This window comes from Pipistrellus hanaki (assembly GCF_964339955.1).
Source record: "Pipistrellus hanaki genome assembly, chromosome: 15".
Lineage (NCBI taxonomy): Eukaryota > Metazoa > Chordata > Mammalia > Chiroptera > Vespertilionidae > Pipistrellus > Pipistrellus hanaki.
In genome coordinates this window covers 28,841,749-28,860,315 of record NC_140517.1, presented here as the reverse complement: position 1 = coordinate 28,860,315, position 18,567 = coordinate 28,841,749, and the positions used below count along the sequence as shown (strand labels likewise).

The window sequence follows — 18,567 nt, the reverse complement described above, 5'->3', positions numbered from 1 at the left end:
TGACCAGCGTACACACAGGCATGTTGGGGACTGGCTATGGGCACTCTCCTACATGGCCACAGCCCACAACTCTCCGGCGTGAGGCAGGGAGTGGCCAGTGGGTCTGCTGGTGTCAGGGTAGCTCCTCAAGAATGGGAAGGGAGTCTGGACGGGATATTTCCCACAGACCCGAGGACAGGAGGCTCCCTGCAGTGCCCCAGTCCCCACAGCTGCCCCACACTCCTCAGGCGGGTAAGCTGTCCCGCCAGGCACTGGGCTACACGGCCAGTCTGCGCTCCAACCCACTCCGCGGTGCCTCGGACGGCCCTCAGAGGGACCCTTCTCTGTAACAGTGAGGTCCGCTCTCTGGAGACGGCAGTGCCAGGTTCGAGGCACAGCCAGGAGCAAATTCTAGATGGGCAGGGGGAGGCAGAGGCAGAGGCAGAGGCTGGCTGGTGAGCGGTTAGACCAGAATGTACTGGGGAGCCTTTCTCAATGCCCTTGGGGTGAGGACCCCACTCTGACTAGAAGGGTCTGAGGAGTCTGGTGTTACCCTGTTTCCATGTCTGAGGGCCCCTGGCTAGACTAAGGCCTCCTCCCCACCCCAAGATGCGCAGAGTTGACGAAAGGCAGGGGCCCAGGAGCTGGGGTGCAGCGGGGAAGCCGGGAATGGCGTCCGGAGGCCCCCGGTCAGTACTGAGCTCCTGGCCAGTTCCTCACTCCCGACTTCCAAACGCACCTGGCCTTGGGTGCTCTCTCGTCAGTCCTCCAGCTGCCTCCCTTCCCCTCCTGGGCCCATCCCCAGTTCAGTGGGCACAGCAGGGACAGATGTGAGCCCATCCTTCAGCCCGAGGGTAGTTCGGGCGCTGCTGGGCTCCCCACACCCAGGGGAGGCCGGCTCTGGCAGGAATTCCACAGGCAGCTTCTGCCCGGACGACCTCCAAGACGGAAGGTCCATGACAGGAGTGAGGCGAGAGGCGGAGGGAGGGCTGGGTCCCACCCCTGGTATCTGTCTGGCACGGGTCCGGGCTTTGTTGGGCTGAGGCACTGTGGCCCCTCAACCGGGAACCGTCCTCTCTGTAGGTGGCAGGATGGCACCTGTGAAAGCAGGGCCCTTAACGGGACGCTCTGTCCTTTCACAGTGTGAGCAGTCTTTCCGGAAGACGGCAGAGTGTGAGTTCCTGTGACTGCTGAGCAGAGCTCTGTGTGTGTGTGTGTGTGTGTGGGGGGGGGGGGGTGTTTGCACTGGGACAGGCCCTCTGGCTGTGATGGGTGGCGGTCGGGAGGAGGGAAGTGTGTGGCTGCGGCAGGCATGTCCCCTCTCACATCCAGTTCTCACGCACCAGGGGCATCTGCAGCCTCTCCCCATCCTCCTCCAGGGCAACCCCGAGCCTCAGGCCGGCTCTTCAGTCCTCAGGGGGAGAGGCAGCACCATGGAGCACATGAGCTCTCAGCGGAACCCAGAGCCGCTCGGTGTGGCTGGGACCTGCGGTCCCAGCATGTGGGTAAGGACCCCGATCTGCACCCCAATCTCTGCCATGTGACCGAGCCGCGGGGGTGGCTCTCCTAGTTCCCTGACGCTGCTTCTGGTGGACGGGCAGGGTCTTCGGCAGCCCACAAGGGTGAACAGCGCATCCTCACGCCTCCCTCTGCCCACTCTTCTGGGGCAAACCGGAGCACCGCTGCCCCTCCCACACAGGCCCCGGGCTCCAGGACCCTGTTTCCCATCTCTGTTCACGCACTTGTGGACACACGGACACACAGACACGCCCAGCGAACTACAGGGGCGGCAGCAAATGCCAGGCCCGGTGGTGTGTCCAAAGGAAAAGCACCGCATGTCTTCCCGGTCCACGTGTCATGCCCAGCAAGATCCCCACATTATCTCATTTAATTCCCATGATGCCTCTGAGGAAGGCTCTGGCATTACCTTTACCCACCCGACCAGTGTCAGTGAAGAGATTTCTCCAAAGGTCCCCCTGCTTCATCCTGCCACCCACCTGTTTCTCCACAGCAGCCAGTGTTGCTTTGTTGCTTTTACACAGTACATGTCCTTGTGAAAGCACCACACGCACACACTCTCAGTTCCCCACACATGCACACCCACACACACCCACATACTCACACCACACACACACACACACACTCTCTCTCTCACCCCCCCCACATCCCCACACTCCCATACACATCCCCACACCACACACACACACACACACACACACACACACACACACACATACACATACTCTCAGTTCCCCACACATGCACACCCGCACACACCCACATACTCACACCACACACACCCATACACATACACATCCCCACACCACACACACACACACACACACACACACACACACACACTCTCTCTCTCTCTCACCCCCCCCCACATCCATACATATCCTCACGCCACACACACACACACACACACACACACACACACACACCCATGACAGGCAGTCTCCGAGATGGCGCCCAATGGCCCCACTGCCTGGTAACTTGCCCTTGCCCTGCACTCCCGTCTCCCTAATGAGGGCTGAGCCCAGAGGCCAGCTTCCCACACACAGAACACAGCTAACACGGAGGCTGCCATTGCTGAGACTCCTCTGTTTGCCCTCTCTCTACGTGCTCTGCAGGAAGCCGGCTGGGCTGTGAGCTGTCCTGTGGGAAGGACAGGAACTGAGGGGTCTCTGGCCAATAGCCCGAGAGGAATGAATCCTGCCAAGAGCCATGTGGCTGAGCTTGAATGCAGTCCCGCCCTCAGTCGAACCTTCAGATGATTGTGGTCTGTTTCCCTCTGAGCTTCTGCTGGATCTCCTTCTAGGTACCACTGTAGCCTGAGGCCTGGAGCACTTGGCATGCTCAGATGGGGTACAAAATGGGGTGGGGCCCATCTTTCCTCCGGGATGCCAGCAGGGCAGTTCCCTGTGCCAGATGCTCTGCAGCAGCTGGTAAGATGCTCTTGTCTACACCCAGCCCTTCTCACAGGACTCGGATGTGGTCCACAGAGGGTGGGGCCAGAAGCTGGACTGGAGCAGCTAACACCATGCACATGTGAGCTTGCCTCCATCCTGAGGCTCAAGGCTTCCTCACCGGGCTGACTGCCTTATGGTGCATTCCCTCTGAGGAGGGTCCCCAGCTCACAGTTTCCCAGAGAGCTGGAAGGGGTGGGCTCAGCCTCTGTCCCTCCTTCCACCCCCTGCTCTGGGCTCCCCTGCACCTCTTTTCCCAGGGGCTGTGGGCCTCAGAGTGCAGGTGCGCATCCAGTGCCACAACCAGTTCAGGGATGGCAGAGGAGAAGCCAGGAGGCTGACCAAGCCAAACCCAGCGCCAGGGCCATGCTAGGAGCTCTCTCCCGGGGCTGCCTGAGGCCATGGGCGTGGTGGTGTGAGGTTCAGCCCAAATATGTCCCTTCTGTGCCGGGCACCAGGCCCCAGCCTTCTTTGGACCGCAGCTGCCCCGAAGGACACCCCTTGCTGAGGGGCATGACTGCAGTCCTGGGGAAGCCAAGGGGAGAAGCAGCTGTGACCTAGGAAGCCACAGGCCACCACCCTGGCCACAGGAGCCTCCCCATGGCAGCTCTACATGCCACCAGATGAGGACATGGATGCCACCCAGGGCCAGGCCTGGGCCGGGAGAGAATTCTGAACTGCGTGGGAATGTGCCAATTACCCTGAATTTGTCCAGGAAATCATGGGTTGAACTGAATTTACCCTAAAGAGTAGCCAAGTCATCTAACACAAGACAGGCCAGAGGAAAATAACTAAAATCTGTTCTGGAAATAAAGACAGTTCTGCCTGTTCAGCCAGACTCTGTGCCACGGCCACAGGTGTGGCCACGACCCTGCCACGGGCAAAGGCGCTTGCTGGGAGCCCTCTGCATAGGCAGTCCCTCACTGGTGCTCGGCCCCACTGCCCTGCCCGGTGCAGGCACCCCGCTGTGCCCCCCACAGGCCTGTGGCCTGGCTGGGCTCCGGGCTCAGCGAGGCCCGGGGGCCCGGGCAGAGGGCCTCCAGGAGGAAAGGCACACAGGTTTGTGCAAACAGCGCACACCGGCTGGGCTGGAAGGCAGCCATCAGCCCGCTGCAGAGGGGGCTTCCCCGGGGAGCAGCTGCACTTGGCACCTGGTAATTACTGCTGAACTTTAAAAACCAACGCTGCAAAACCGCAAATATTTAACATGTGTTCCTCCTCCCGGGGGGCACGGAGGAAACGGGAGCAAATGGCCAGGTTCACAACATGAACTCCCAGGTCTGCTCACAGATGCATTAATAAAGACCCAGCCACGGCGAGAGGCACTGCCCACAGCCGGCAGGCCCCGGCTCTGCCATGCCCTCTGTGGAGCAGGGGACCCCCAGCCACAGACACCCAGCTCCCTCGAGGCCCACTCGGGACTCCATGGCACACACATGTGCATAGACGCTCGTGTGTGTGAATGACACGTCCACAGGCTTGCGGAAGCCTGGGCACCATACAGCACACACAGGCTCTGGCTCAGCCAGTCCCGGGCCCCACAGGGAGGGTCAACACGAGGCTGTGGTTCGACCCTGCCTTTCCACCCCAGGCTCTACAGATGGAGGACTTCCGGGAGGGGAGGCCCATGGAAACAGGCTGTTCCGAAGGAGGTGGGGTAGCATGAGAGGATCAGGACTGAGGGGTGCAGCTGGGGGGCTGGTCCCAGGGCCATCCGTGCTCCTGACAGATCCTGGGTGAGCACATCACCCTGGACCTGCATGTGCTGGGAGGGGCAGCCAGGGGCCCTGGCCAGGCCGGGGGGCTGGTGAGCCGGGAGAAGGGAGGCCCTGAGAGCCAGGCCTGTCACATTTCCCTCCCCCTGCTTTTGCTCACAACCCTCGGCCACGTCCCCCTCACCCGTGCCAGTCGATGAAGAAGCAAACCCAGACCTGCCCTTGCCAATCCTGGGCTGGGCACTGCTATCGAGAGGCACAGGCTGGTGGCCCTCTGCTCCTGGGAAGTGGACCTGGCCTGTTTCCCAGCTAGAAGAGAGCTCAGCTCCCCCTCTCCGCTCCCTCGGCTGAGGCCTCACATTTTAGTGCTCCAATGCCAGTGCCCAGTGTGGCTAGTCACACGGGACCTGGTGTGCTGCCTGCCCACCGCCCCATCTTGCATTCCAGGCAGGCAGCACAGCCATCTGAGGAGACCAGTGTCCCAGGCCCCACTCAGGTCCGTGGAGGCCTCAGGGCAGAGCTGGTTAACTCGGCTCCTGGCCGCCCTTGCAGGTGGGAGGGAGAGGGAAAGTGAAGGGAGACTCTGAGCAAGGACTGGAATCCCCATCCTGAATGCAGCCCTCTGCTCACAGGGACAGACCTGCAGGCGACGGCCCTCCACGGCCCATTCTCAGGGTCCCGTTAGCAAGTCAGCTGGGCCAGGCCACTCTGGCCTGACAAGACTGGATGAAGCAGCTACCATGATTGGTGAAGGGACACAAAGGGACAGGGAATGCTGGGCCAGAGGGGCGGGGTCATCCCAGCTGACCGCTCCAGCCTGGCTCTTCCACTCCCTTCACACCCCACCCTGTTCCTCCTCAGGCCTCTCTCCTGAGACCCTGAAGTCTCCAGGGGGGGGGAGAGCCACGGGAGAAATGCATGTCCACGCGTGTGACTTGGAACGGATGAGGAAGTCACCCCTTTCTACTGAGGAGGAGTCAGGGCTCCTGCAGGCGAGCGGCTCTCAGGAGGGCCTCCCAGGCCGGCCCAGGGCCCAGCAGGGAGCCAGGCCGGCACAGGGACTGCGGGTATGGCAGCTGGTTTTTAATTTTCACCTTTTGCAAACCTCATTACCAGGAATCTCTTCAGGTTTGAAGTATTAAGACTTGAGGCTCAGCTCTCAGAATGAGGGTCTGGAAGGAGCCCAGATGGTGGCGGGCGATGAGCTCAGGAGTAGGAGGTGCCCGGGGGCTGTGTGGGGCTCAGCCTGGCGTCAAAGGAGGTGCCCTTCCAGGCCAGGACCTCCGCGCTCCAGTCAGTCTCTCTGACACGCAGACCCAGTGCACCCACACAGTGTGAACACCTGCACACACACTCATGGCCCCGCCCGCACCCCTCGTGCACAGCACCGCTGAGCCCATGGAACTCTGGGCAATCGCTACCTGCCTGGTCTCCGCATTGCTTACCTGGTTCCTCCGCCAGGGACCTGCCTCAGAGCAGCACAGGCTGGCTCTGCTCCTCCTGGCTCCTCGCTGGGGTCCAGCCAGGTGTGGTGTGTCCCTCTGGGCCCCTTGGAATGGCTGCATGGAGGAGGGGCTGCTGGGAAGACCCAAGTCAGTCCTCCCAGCCCCACCACCGCCTCATCCAAAAGCGAGTCTCTCTGCAGCCTGGCCCATGAGTCCTTGCGAGCTTGCTGGGCTGCAGCCGGCCCTCCTGGCTGACCCTTTCGTGACATGGGGGCTCCGAGGGTGGGAAGGAGACAGGGTCGGGCAGGGAATGGGGAAGGGGGATAAGCCCAGGATGGGCAAGCCTGGACCTGGCCTCCACCTCCCTCCAGAGGCCTCCCTGGCAGATGGGGCCCGCCCAGGGCAGTGTCTGGGCTTGCTCCTGCACAGTGGGGGAGGGGCCGCCTCCCAACCGAAGGCACATGGTAAGGCCTCTTCAATTATTCACGGGGACTTGGAAGAGCTGCGTGTCTGCCCGGAGCAGCCCTGCAGCCGCACTTTGCAGAAGCTGCTTGGGGCTCCTCTGGCTGTGCCCCCAAGGGGCCACGTGTGTCCTCACCTGGGAAAGGCGAGCGCCCCCTCACCCCTGCACTGAACCTGACCTCACGGGTGGGGGCAGGCCCAGCACCTTCCCCTCTTCCGAGAGGCTACAGGGCAAGGGCCACCCCTGAGGTGAAGATACTGCCTGTGGCCGAGCCAGGGAATCTGGTGTAGGGTTTGGGTTTGAGGGGCAGGAATGAGCTCGGGGCCTGGGTGGCTGGTAATCAGTAGAGTCTGATCAAGGGCACGTGGCCGGAGACCAGGGCCATTACAATCCCGAAGCAAGCAAGAGCAGCGGCCTCACCCAGGGCCTGTGCAGTGACAGCTGTGAGCCCCATGGGGGTAAGGACACTGAGGAGGCAGGCCCAGCACCTCTTAGGATGTTCCTGTCTGTACCTGGGACACGAGACCTACATCCGGGAGCAAAGCACACGCCTCCCCCGCCTCCCCCGCACCTGCTTTGCCCCTCCCGCCCTCACCCCTGCGCTTTGGAGGAGGTGGCACCACAAACACCAGGAGGGGCATGGCGTCAGCTGGACCACCCAGCTCAGTCCCTCTCCCAGCCCCAGAAAGGGGCTCACGGGGGGTCTGGTGACACAGCGGGGCTGACAGCGGAGGCCTGGGGGTGCCAGGGCCGTCCCAGAGGAAAGGCGGCCTGGGAGTGAAGCCCTTCGGGGAAAGCAGAGTGAGGAGTGAGGCTGAGTTTGATGACACTGAGACCGCCCGAGTACAGGCCCACCTGATGCCATCCCTTCCCCTGAAGCGTTCCTGTCACCGGGACCCTTCTCTCAGGAAGAGGACGGTGGGGAAGGCAGGGCTCCAGCCAGCACGCCTCCCTGCCCGGCCCTGGCCCAGGGAGCGCATCCTGCAGGCACCGCTCTCCTGGGGAGAACTCAGGAGGAGCAGGGGCTGCAGCTTCTGGCTTGTACAGACACACCCTGGTGACGGACATGGGCACCCAACACACACCTTCATGTGGACACACACGTACGCACACCGAGAGGCACATGTTCACAAAGAGACCTGCACACCTGTGTGTTCACACTCACATGGACACTCAGATAGGCACCCCTGTGCACACAGTCATGAACACACACACAGACATGCACATTCTTAAACAAACACAGTCACACTCACACCGGCAGTGAGCACCGAAGGCCGGGCATTCGCCTCCAGCTCCCCTCCAGCAGCTCCACTCACACCCACAGGCACGCACGTTCCCATGAGCCCGGGGCGTGCACACGTTCCCACTGACCCGCAGACGTGAGGGTGTTTGGTGTGGAGACGTGGCCTGGGCGCACACCCTTGGCCTGCAAGGGGGGGGGGGGGGGGGCGGGGCAGATTCTGGCTCTGCAGCTTGGTCTCCGGCAGGCCTCGGAGCTCAGCCCGAGGGTCTTTGGCAGGGTGAACACCAGGTGAAAATGATTAGCTGTCACTCAGCACTTGATTGATTCGGTTTGCTCTTGGCAAAGGGCTGACACGTTATTGATCCACTTAGTGTACTCATACCAGCAACCCGAGCCTGAGCCAGGAGTAGCGAAAGCACGTAAGAAGCGGGGGCAGGGAGGGCCTTGCCGGTGGGAAGGGTGGGTGCTGTGGGAAACAGCCGCTTCTCCTCAGAAACCTCATTTGTGCAGTCACGCCCCTTCCCGCTTGCGTTCCTGGTGGTGAAGGCCCAGCTCAGGTTGGAGAGGGGAAGGAGCATGGCTAGGGGACAGGGAGGACAGAGGGAATGTGATGACAAGACCACAGAAATACTGGTCGTGAGAGCTACCCAGAAATCAGCACTTGGGCTCTTTCCTTGGAGTTGTTATTAAGCATTCTCTCTGTTTCCTGACAGAATTTAGAAACAACAGGGGCTCTGGCTTTAGTTTATCAATAAACCTTTACTGACCTCCATCTCACTTCCTACTTATAGTATATTTGCTTATCCATCCATTGTCTGTCTGTATGTCCATCCATCTACCCACTCCATTATCCATTTGTTCATCCATCCATCCAGCCACCCATCCATTCATCCACTGACCCACACATCTGCCCACCAACCCACCATCTATCCAACCATCTGCTCATCCCTACCTTCTTGTCTTTCACCAAACAGACATTTATTAAGCACCTAGCCGTGCTTGATCCTGGCTTCCATTTTGCTTACAGGAGGTGGGAAGGTGGCTGGAGGGAAACAGAGACAGGAACAGATCTGGACCCTGCCATGAGCGGTGGCCAGTCTCGGAGGACCAGAAGGACAGAGAAGGCCTGGGGGCAGGTTAGTACAGTGGTCACCAGCCACTGGTGGTCCTTGAGGTACGAAAGGTTGGTGACCACTGGATTAGTACATCGTGAGCTGGCTCATGGCGCTCTCTGCTGGAGGCAAAGCAAATGCACACCTAAAGCCAACTGGCTCTAGAGGCTTTGGAAGTGGGCTTCCAAGGGTAGTCATGGGGTTCCAAAAAGGGTCCCCAGAGACCATCAGCCTTCCTGTCAGGCTCTACTACCTCCTGCAAAGGGCTCATCCATGGGCACGTGGACTTTGGGTTTCCTGTTGCTGCAGATCAGGAAAAATGGGCAGAGCATTTTGGTCAGATGAGCTTTGGCCACTCTAGTTTGGGCCAGGTCGGACCACCATCCTCTCTGCCTCCAGCTGGGCCAGAGCACAGAGCTGGCCACTGATGCTTCCAGCAATGACGGGCATGGCCATCCTGGATGGAGATTCCCCAACTCCTGGCCCAGCTCCCACGCTCGGCTGGCCCTGCAGGGAGGAGGGAGCCCATGGGGACACTTAGACTGCACTGCACTCCGCTCCCCGTCTCCTGCATCCTTTTGGGTCTGGAGTGGAGAAGGTGTCTGACTCTTCAGTGTGAGGAGCCCCAGAGGGTAAGGCAGGGGAAAGAGCTGCCCCTCTGCAGTGCGTAGATGCCAGGTTTGGCGCAGGAGCTTCGGCTGGGTGTGGCTTTGGCTGGCAAAGCATGGCCAATAGGATGGAGTGGTGTGGGTGTGTGCATGGGGTGCGTGGTATGTGTGTATATGGTGAGTGTGTGCAGTGAGCGTGGCATGTATGTGGTGGTCCAGGTAGAGTGCATGTGTACCGAGTGTGATGTACGTGGGTGTAGTGTGTGGTGTGTGATTGTGTGGCATGTGGTACGTGATGTTCATATGTATAGTGTATGCAATGTATGTGGTATGTGATTATGTGTGTATATGGGTGGTGTTCATGTGTGTAGTGTGGTGTGTGTGTGTGTGTGTGTGTGAATGTCTGTGTGAAGTGTGTGATACGTGATATATGTGTGTGGTATGTGAGGTGTGTGGTATATGTGTGTGGTGTGTGATTATGTGCCATGTGGTATGTGATGTTCATATGTATAGTCACTATAGTGTGTGGTGTGTGCAATGTATTGTATATGGTATGTGATTGTGTATGCATGTGGTGTGTGGTGTTAATGTGTGTAGTGTGGTGTGTGTATGTGTGAATGTCTATGTGAAGTGTGGTGTGTGTGATATGTGGTATATGTGTGTGGTGTATGAGGTATATGGTATATTTGTATGGTGTGTGAAGTGTGGTGTGTGTGATGTGTGATATATGTGCATGGTGTGTGAAGTGTAGTGTGTGTGGTATGTGGTATGTGGTGTGTGTGCTGGGTGTGTGGGTGGTGTGTGAAGTGTGTGTGTGATACATGGTATATGTATGTGGTATGTGAGGTATGTGGTATGTGGTGTGTGTGCTGGGTGTGTGGGTGGTGTGTGAAGTGTGGTGTGTGAGGTATGTGGTATGTGGTGTGTGGGTGGTGTGGACCACAGGGCCTAGACAGACCCTCTCTGAGGTACCAGGAACTTTGGGTCCTCCCTCCTCTGGAGGCAGGGTCTCCCATGGGGAGGGCCTGGTGGGGTTCTGCGGCCCAGGGACCGGGGCAGGAGGGAGGCATGGAGGCCTGAGGAGCAAGCAAGCAGTGTGGGAGCCCGATAGAGGGGCAGCCAGAGCCCAGGCGTCTCCTCTGTGGCCTCTGCCTTCCTACCCCTCCCAGCAGCTGACACACTGAGCAAGTGGCCACAGCAGTGGCCCTGTCACTCATGGGCTGGCTGGGGAGCTGCTGAGAGTCTGGGCTTGCTTGTGAAAAGTGCAGGCCCCCTGCACAAGTTTGTTTATTTCCTGTCGCTCAAAATAAATTGACCGAAGGCAGAGCCCCTTCCCTACATCCAGGGGACTTCGTAGGAGCCTGGAGAGGGCGAGGAGCCCATACTGGCTGAGCTGGCCCTCCCCTCAGCACATGGGGGATGCCCTCCGCTGGACTGCAATGGGCAAAGGATGGAGCAGGGCATCGAGGAAATAAGAGGGAAGCCTTCAGATGGACGGAGGCCAGTGCCCCAGGCCCCCAAGCCCGCCTGCACACACCAGGGACCCTCAGCTGGAGTCCGCAAGTCTCTCGCTTATGGACTGAGTTGTGTCCTCCCCGAATTCAAATGTTGAAGTCTGAACCCCCAGGACTTCATGATCAAGCCTTCAAAGGGGTAAATAAGTGAGTCACTAGGGTGAGCCCTGATTTAACATGACTGGTGTACTTACAGGAAGGGGAAACTCACACACAGACACAGCGAAGACCATATGAAGTCACAGGAGAAGACTGTCTATCAGCCAAGAAGAGAGGCCTCAGAAGAAGCCATTTCTGCTCACAGCTCAATCTTGAACTTCTAATCTCAGAGCTGACAGAATACATTTCCACTGGCTAAGCCCTCCGGTCTGCGGAGGCTCGTGGCAGCCCTGGCACACGGATGCACTCCTCCTGGGAGCCTCCCCCAAGATGCCGACCCCCCAGCACACACTGTGAACAGAGCCCGTCCCCCAGGCACATCGGCCAGGCGTTTGGTGTCTCGCTCTCAACAACGAATGGATAACTAAAGGTCACCAGGCATCTGGGGACAGCCTCCAACACAAGGAAGACCAAAGGAAGTAGGAAAGGGAACAAAACGAAAATAACTCAGGAACTAGTCAAAACTGCAAACAGCTTAAACATAAATCAGTAGGGAGCTGGTAAAATGAACCAAGGCTACATCTTTACAATGAACACTGTTAAGCTGCTAAAAGGGGTTCACCCCTTTCACACTGTATATGTATCAATGTGAAAGCAGGTACACCATGTAGCATTAGGTGAAAGAAAGGATTCTCATATGAGGCAGGTGATTGCATGTATGCAAGCTGCAGGAATGAAAGAAAGGTCTGGCATAAGGTGGTGGCAGGTTGGCAGTGGGGATGTGTTGAGAATATCTGCTATGGGCCTACACATGCGTCAGGAAAAAAGTCAGACTTCCTGATCTCTCTGCTTGCTCAGATATCTTTGGACCCACAGAGGCAGGCCTGTTCGACCTGGAGGGTCAGAAACTCATATGCCTGCCTGAGGAAGCTGCATGAGGGGAGACCCACGGCAGGTGTCCAACGACTGCTTACTAGACAAAAAGATGGATGGAGGGTGGATGGATGGATGGATGAACGGGTGGCCGGTTGAACATGATCATATCATGTGACAACCAGGGACAGCTAACCCAGCAAGGAAGTGAAAGCCATCCTGAGCACCGAGTGTCTGCTCCCTGAAGACCCTGCACACTCCCTGGGCCCTGTCACTTCCTGCCAGAATAGACACGAAGGCCCAGAAAAGAAGTTGAACCTGTTGAGTTGCCAAGGCAACCAGAAGTGAGCTGTGATGCAGAGCCGAAGGGAAGTCCTGTCTTCATTTCCCGAATCACAGTCCTGTCAGCGCTCCCTCAAGGCCTGTCACTGTCAGTGCTAAAACCGGCCCTCTGAGTCTCCTGTCTCTCCCTGACCCAGCCTGGCCAAGATTCCCATGTTACTCACCCTGGGAATGGGGGCTTGGGTCCAAGCTCCCAGAGAGCTCAGATCATGCCAGGGACAAGACAAGGGATAGCATGACCAGACAATAGATTGTGAGCTTCAGGCTAGTCACAGCACACCCTACCCATGGCCTTGACCAAATAGCAGCCCCAGTGGGTGGGGAAGGGGTGGGTGTGTAAGGTGTGAGACAGTGACTTGTTCAAGGGCAGGGCTGGAGAGGGGGCAACCCAGAGAGCCACAGGGCAAACATGAAAACAGAGCAGATGAGTTTTTAGGAGATGACAGGACCTTGGCATGAGGGTCAGGGCCAAGGGAGGGAGAGGTAGGCTGGTCTGTCAGGGTAGGGTGTGGGGCAGATGCTGTGCAGAAGAGAGCACTGTGTGCCAGTAGGCTTTGCCAGAACCTGAGTGGAATTCTGAGGACTGGGCAGTGTGGGGCAAGCCTGGAGTTAGGAACCCATACCAGGAAAGAAAGGGAGGAGGAGCTGAAGCAGAGGGTGGGGAGGACAAGGAGAGAACCTCCCAGAGTAGACAACCAGTAGGAGAAGAGCTGTCCAGCTAGAAGGACCAAGCCCGCCTGGCTTTTTCATTCTGATGACAAAGATATTTGCCTCTGACTCCTAATGAGGCCTGGAAGCATCCTCCATCTCTCAGACTTGCTGGGCCATTAAAGTCCCCTAAACTAGCACTTCTCAGCCTCCCGTCATGATCAGACCACCTGGGAGTCATGCTGAAAGGCAGATTCTACTCTAGTAGGTCTGGGTCAGGTCTGAGAGTCTGCGTAGCAAGCTCCCACATGTTGCCGATGCTCATGGTCTATAGTCACATGTTAGGCGTCACATGTTAGAAATGCAGAATCGTGAGCCCCATCCAGACCTCCTGGATCATTATCACATTTCCAGGTGGTCCAAGTGGCCTGTAGTTAGTTATGTTAAAGTCTGAGAAGCACCATTCGGAACCAATGGCTTTCAATGTTGCTCACACAGTGGACTCGCCTGGGGAGCTTTGAAAGCTGCTGCCTAGGTCCCTCCCCTAAAGATGTGGGTTTGATTGGATGGGTCTGGGGTGCAGCTTGGACATTAGGTTCAGCACTTGGGCCAGAGTCCTCATCTCCTGTTTATGTAGACACGGGATTTCAGTCCTGAAGGGAAGGCCTCTGGAATGGCTGAGTGAGGATCTAGCAAATTCCTTCTCCCAAAGAAATGACAGAACAGAAAAACACACAAAAATGAACAACAACCAATTGAAGAACTCTGGAATTTGACTAAGGTATACAACATATTAAGAAGCAATTTTTTGGTTAAAAAAAAAATCTACTGAACCTCAGAACTTCCCTGCTGGCTGCAGTTCTAACAAGGTGGAGCAGGCCACGGAGACTGACTGAACAATTCCATGCCCAGGAATGTGTTGAAAATCATAATTCTAAAATCTCAGCTAGCCCAAGTTTGTGATACAGGTTAGGGAAAGAAATAAATCAGCATACCAGACAGAAATTTAAAGGGAGCTCTGGGAAATGAGATACTAAAGTTCACAACAGATAAGACAGTTTAAAAGGGAAATTCATAACTGCAATATCTATATTAGAAAAGGATCTCAAATCAATAACCCAAGCTTCTACCTTAAGAAACTAGAAAAAGAAGAATAAACTAAACTTAAAGCAAGCAAAAGAAGAAAATAATAAATATTAGAGTAGAAGTCAATGAAATAGAAAATAAAAGAGAAAAAGCAATGAAACAAAAAATTATTTGAAAAGATCAACAAAGTTGATAAACTTTTAGCTAGACTTAACAAAGAAAAAAGGGAATACACAAATTACTAAATCAGGAGTGAAAGAAAAAACATCACTAACAAATATAAGAGAATACTATTAACATCTTTATGCTAAAAATGAGAATTTAAACGGAATGAATAAAGCCCTACTAAGCTGACTCAAGAAGAAATAGAAAATCTGAATGGATCTATAGTAAAGAAATCGAACTAGTCCTTTAAAAAAAAATCTTCCTACTGCCTGGCTGGTTGGTTGAGTGTCGGCCTGTGCACTGAAAGGATTGCTGGTTCAATTCCCAGTCAGGACACATACCTGGGTTTGGGTTTGATTCCCCAGTCAGGGCATATATGGAAGGCAACCAATCAATGTTTCCCTTTCACATTTCTGTCTCTTTCTGTCCTCAGGCAAAGATTAAAAAAGAAAAATCTTCCCACAAGCTCTTCCAGTCAAGGTGGCAGCATAGTTAAATGTGGCTTGCATCTTCCACAACCATATCAAAACTACAACTAAACTACAGAACCATCATTCAGAACAGCCTGAAACTAGCTGAATAGAAGTCCTACAAGTAAAGATTTAAAGAAGAAGCCTGATCAAGACTGGTAAGAGGGGTGAAGATGCAGACTGGGCTGGTCCCACACCCATATGGTAGATAAAAATCAGGAAGGATATCTTGGCTACAGTGGTCCCTCCCCCTAAGGAGTAAAGGGTCCCAGCCACACACCAGGCCCCCAAGCCCAGGAACCAGTGCTCAAAAGAGAAGTTCCCCTAACTTATGGCTATAAAAACGAGTGGGAATTGAATCTGAGTGAGAAGGAGGGCTGCTGGAGTCCCAGAAAGTTCTTCTTAAAGGGACTGCACATGTACTTACTCAGACTCACTTCCTCTGAGCTCCAGTTCTGGGACAGCAGCTCAAAAGGCACCAGGGACATACTGGAAGGAACTGAATTGTCTCACATCAGGGTAGAGCTGTGAGAGGGAGCTTTCTCCATGACAAAAGTGCTGGTAGAGGCCATTGTTCCTTTGGTGAGCCCTCCCCCAGAGCTGGTAGGCAGGTTCCATATCTGAGTCCCCATTAACCTGGTTCCCACTGCTCACCCTACCGTGGTGATTTCCTAAGACAGTGCCCCACCAAACTTTTGGGCCCACACAAGCTGTTTCTAGTTGCTTTTCCATATGAATGGCCTGACTTGACTCATGCTTCATAATTTTCCAAAATCTCCCAAATAAGCAGCATCTAGCCTTAGTGTGTCCTGCACCTCTCACTGTGTACCTCTGGTTTACAGCTTGGCCTCTCCTGGGCACCTCCAAGCCCAGCACAAGTAGCAGCCATCTAGAGATCACTTTGTAGGTCAAGCTGGTTGGCCCTGGGCAGAACACAGGTGGCAGCTGACTTTGGCCTGTACCTTTTGGGAGGCCCCTGAGCCAGTGCACCTGATGGACAACGTTAGGCTGTGTCAAAGTACCACCATAGCACTCTACTACACACTCAAGAGGAGGACTCCATGGGCACCAGAGCACCACTGAAGCAAATCCTGCTCTTTGTGGTTGGCCTCTGCACAGCAGATTCTCTGCTGTGGTCACTGTAGTCTTACAGTAGATTGGCTTGAGGTTAAATCTTTTCCATTGATAGCAATAAAAATTCAACTACAATAGGAGGGTGTACACAGCCCATGCATTGGCGGGGGGAGGGTGTACCTGGAATGCCCAGCTTGGGTGATCCAGGAGGCTGTGCTACTGGACCCTACAGAACACCTACTAGCCCAGAAGAGTAACAGCTCTACCTAATACACAGAAACAAACACAGGGAGACTGCCAAAGTGAGGAGACAAAGAAACATGTCCTAAAGGAAAGAACAGAACAAAGCTCCAGAAAAAGAACTAAACAAAATGGAGACAAGCAATCTACTAGATGCAGAGTTCAAAACACTGATCATAAGGATGCTCAATGAACTTAGAATAAGTGTAATTGAATTTGGAGAGAACTTCAACAACATAAAAGCAAAACAAAACATGAAAACTATAAAAAAAGAACCAGTTAGAATTGAAGGATACACTAACTAAAATGGAGAATAATTTACAAGGAATCAACAGTAAAGAGAATGAAGCAGAGAATCAAATCAGTGATTTGAAATATAAGTAAGCAAAACAAACAAAAAAACAAAACAACAGCAATAAATAAATAAATAAATGAACTCCCCCAAATGAGGATAGTGTAAGGAGCCTCTGAGACAACTTCAAGTGTACCAACATTTGTATCATGGGGTTGCCAAAGGAGAAAAAGAGAGCAAGAAATTGGAAACTTATTTGAAAAAATGATGACGGAAAGCTTCTCTAATCTGGTAAAGGAAATTGATATAAAAGTCCAGGAAGTGCAGAAATCCCAAACAATATGAACTCCAAGAGCCCATAGCAAGAAATATCATAATTAAAAAGCCAAAGGTTAAAGGCAAAGATAGATTCATAAAAACAGCAAGACAAAAGCAGTAAATTACCTATAAGGGAGGTCTCATAAGAATATTAGCTGATTTCTCAACAAGAATTTTGCAGGCCAGAAGGAATGATAAGAAATATTCAAAGTGATGAAAAGCAACGACCGATAACCAAGATTACTCTATCCAGCGAAGCTATCATTTAGAATCAAAGGGCATATAAAGAACTTCCCAGACAAGGAAAAACTAAAGGAGTTCATCTCTATCAAACCAGTATTACATGAAATGTTAAAGAGTCTTCTTTAAGAAGAAGGGGAAAAATGTGAACAAAAAAATGGTAATCAATACATATAATCAACAAATGATTCTAAAAAATAAAATAAACAAACAAGCAGAACAGAAACAGACTCATAGATACAGAGAACATTTTAACAGTTTGATAGAAGGGGCACTGGGGGGATGGGTGAAAAAGATAAAGAGATTAGAAAGTACAAATTGGTTATTCCAGAATAGCCAGGGGAATGTAAAGTATAACATAGGAAATCTAGTCAATAATATTCCAATAACTATGTATGGTGTCAGATGGGAACAAGATTTATCAGGATGATCACTTAGTAAGTTATATGATGTCTAATTACTGGGTTATATACCCGAAAGTAATAATATTGTATGTCAGCTATAATTAAAAAATTAAAAAAATGATTTAAAAATAATAAAAAATATAAATATAAAATCTCCCCTCCACACACACACACACAAATCCAGCTCTAAATGGCTTCACAAAAGAATTCTACCGAACAGTTAAGGATAAATGATGCTAATCCTTCACAAACTCTTCTAGAAATAAAGAGGAGGAGGAGGAAACACTTCCCACTCATTCTAAGATATACTAGTATATTACTCTGATACCAAGACCAGACAAAAACATCTCAAGAATAGAAAACTACGTACAATTTTCTCTCAAAATATCCCCAACACAATCATAGCAAATGGAATCCACAACATATAAAAAGGATCATACACCATGACCTAGTGGGATTTATCTAAGAATGCAAGGTTGATGTGTTTAATGTAATACACATATTTACAGAATAAAGGATAAAGCCACCAAAATAAAGCCATCTACTCAGTAGATGTAGAACAAGTATTTGAGAAAATCCACCACCCATTCATGATAAGAAATATTTTTTTTCAACAAAGTAGCAATAGAAGGAAACTTCCTCAGATTGTACAAGTCATCTTTATCTATCCTACTCAAGGCCCAGTGAATGAATTTGTGCATGGGTGGGGTCCCTCCACCTGGCCAGGGATTGGGGGTGATTGGGGCTGCAGGAGGGTGGCTGGAGGGAGGGGCCACAGGAGATTGGTCAGCCAGGGGGTGGGACAATGGAAAGTTCTAATTGGGGCCATTGGGGCTGGCTGGCTGGGAGGAGGGGCCATAGGAGGTGGCATGGCCACAAAAGATTGGCTGTGGGAGTGCACTGATGCAATGCAGGGGCATCTCCTGCATTGAACATCTGCCCCCTGTTGGTCAGTACGCATCATAGCAACCGGTTATTCAGTCATTTGGTTGCTTTAGGCCTACATATATATATATATATATATATATATATATATATATATATATATATATATCACACACACACACACACACACACACACACACATACCATTATACTTACTGGTGAAAGATTGAATGTTCTCCCTACTAAGATCACAATTTACCACTTCTAGTTCACATTGTACTAGCCAAGGCAATCAGGAAAGAAAAAAAAATAATTCTGATTGGAAAGAAAGTAAAAATCTCTTTATTTGAAGACATCATGACTTTGCTGTCTGCAAGTAAACC

General features: G+C 53.3%; 1 protein-coding gene across 3 annotated transcripts in view; it reads right to left on the bottom strand.

Annotated features, from left to right (window-relative positions):
- Nucleotides 1–18,567, bottom strand: part of CHST8 (carbohydrate sulfotransferase 8) — a 102,665-nt gene that overhangs the window by 23,803 nt on the left and 60,295 nt on the right. The gene's annotated exons all lie outside the window — the stretch shown is intronic.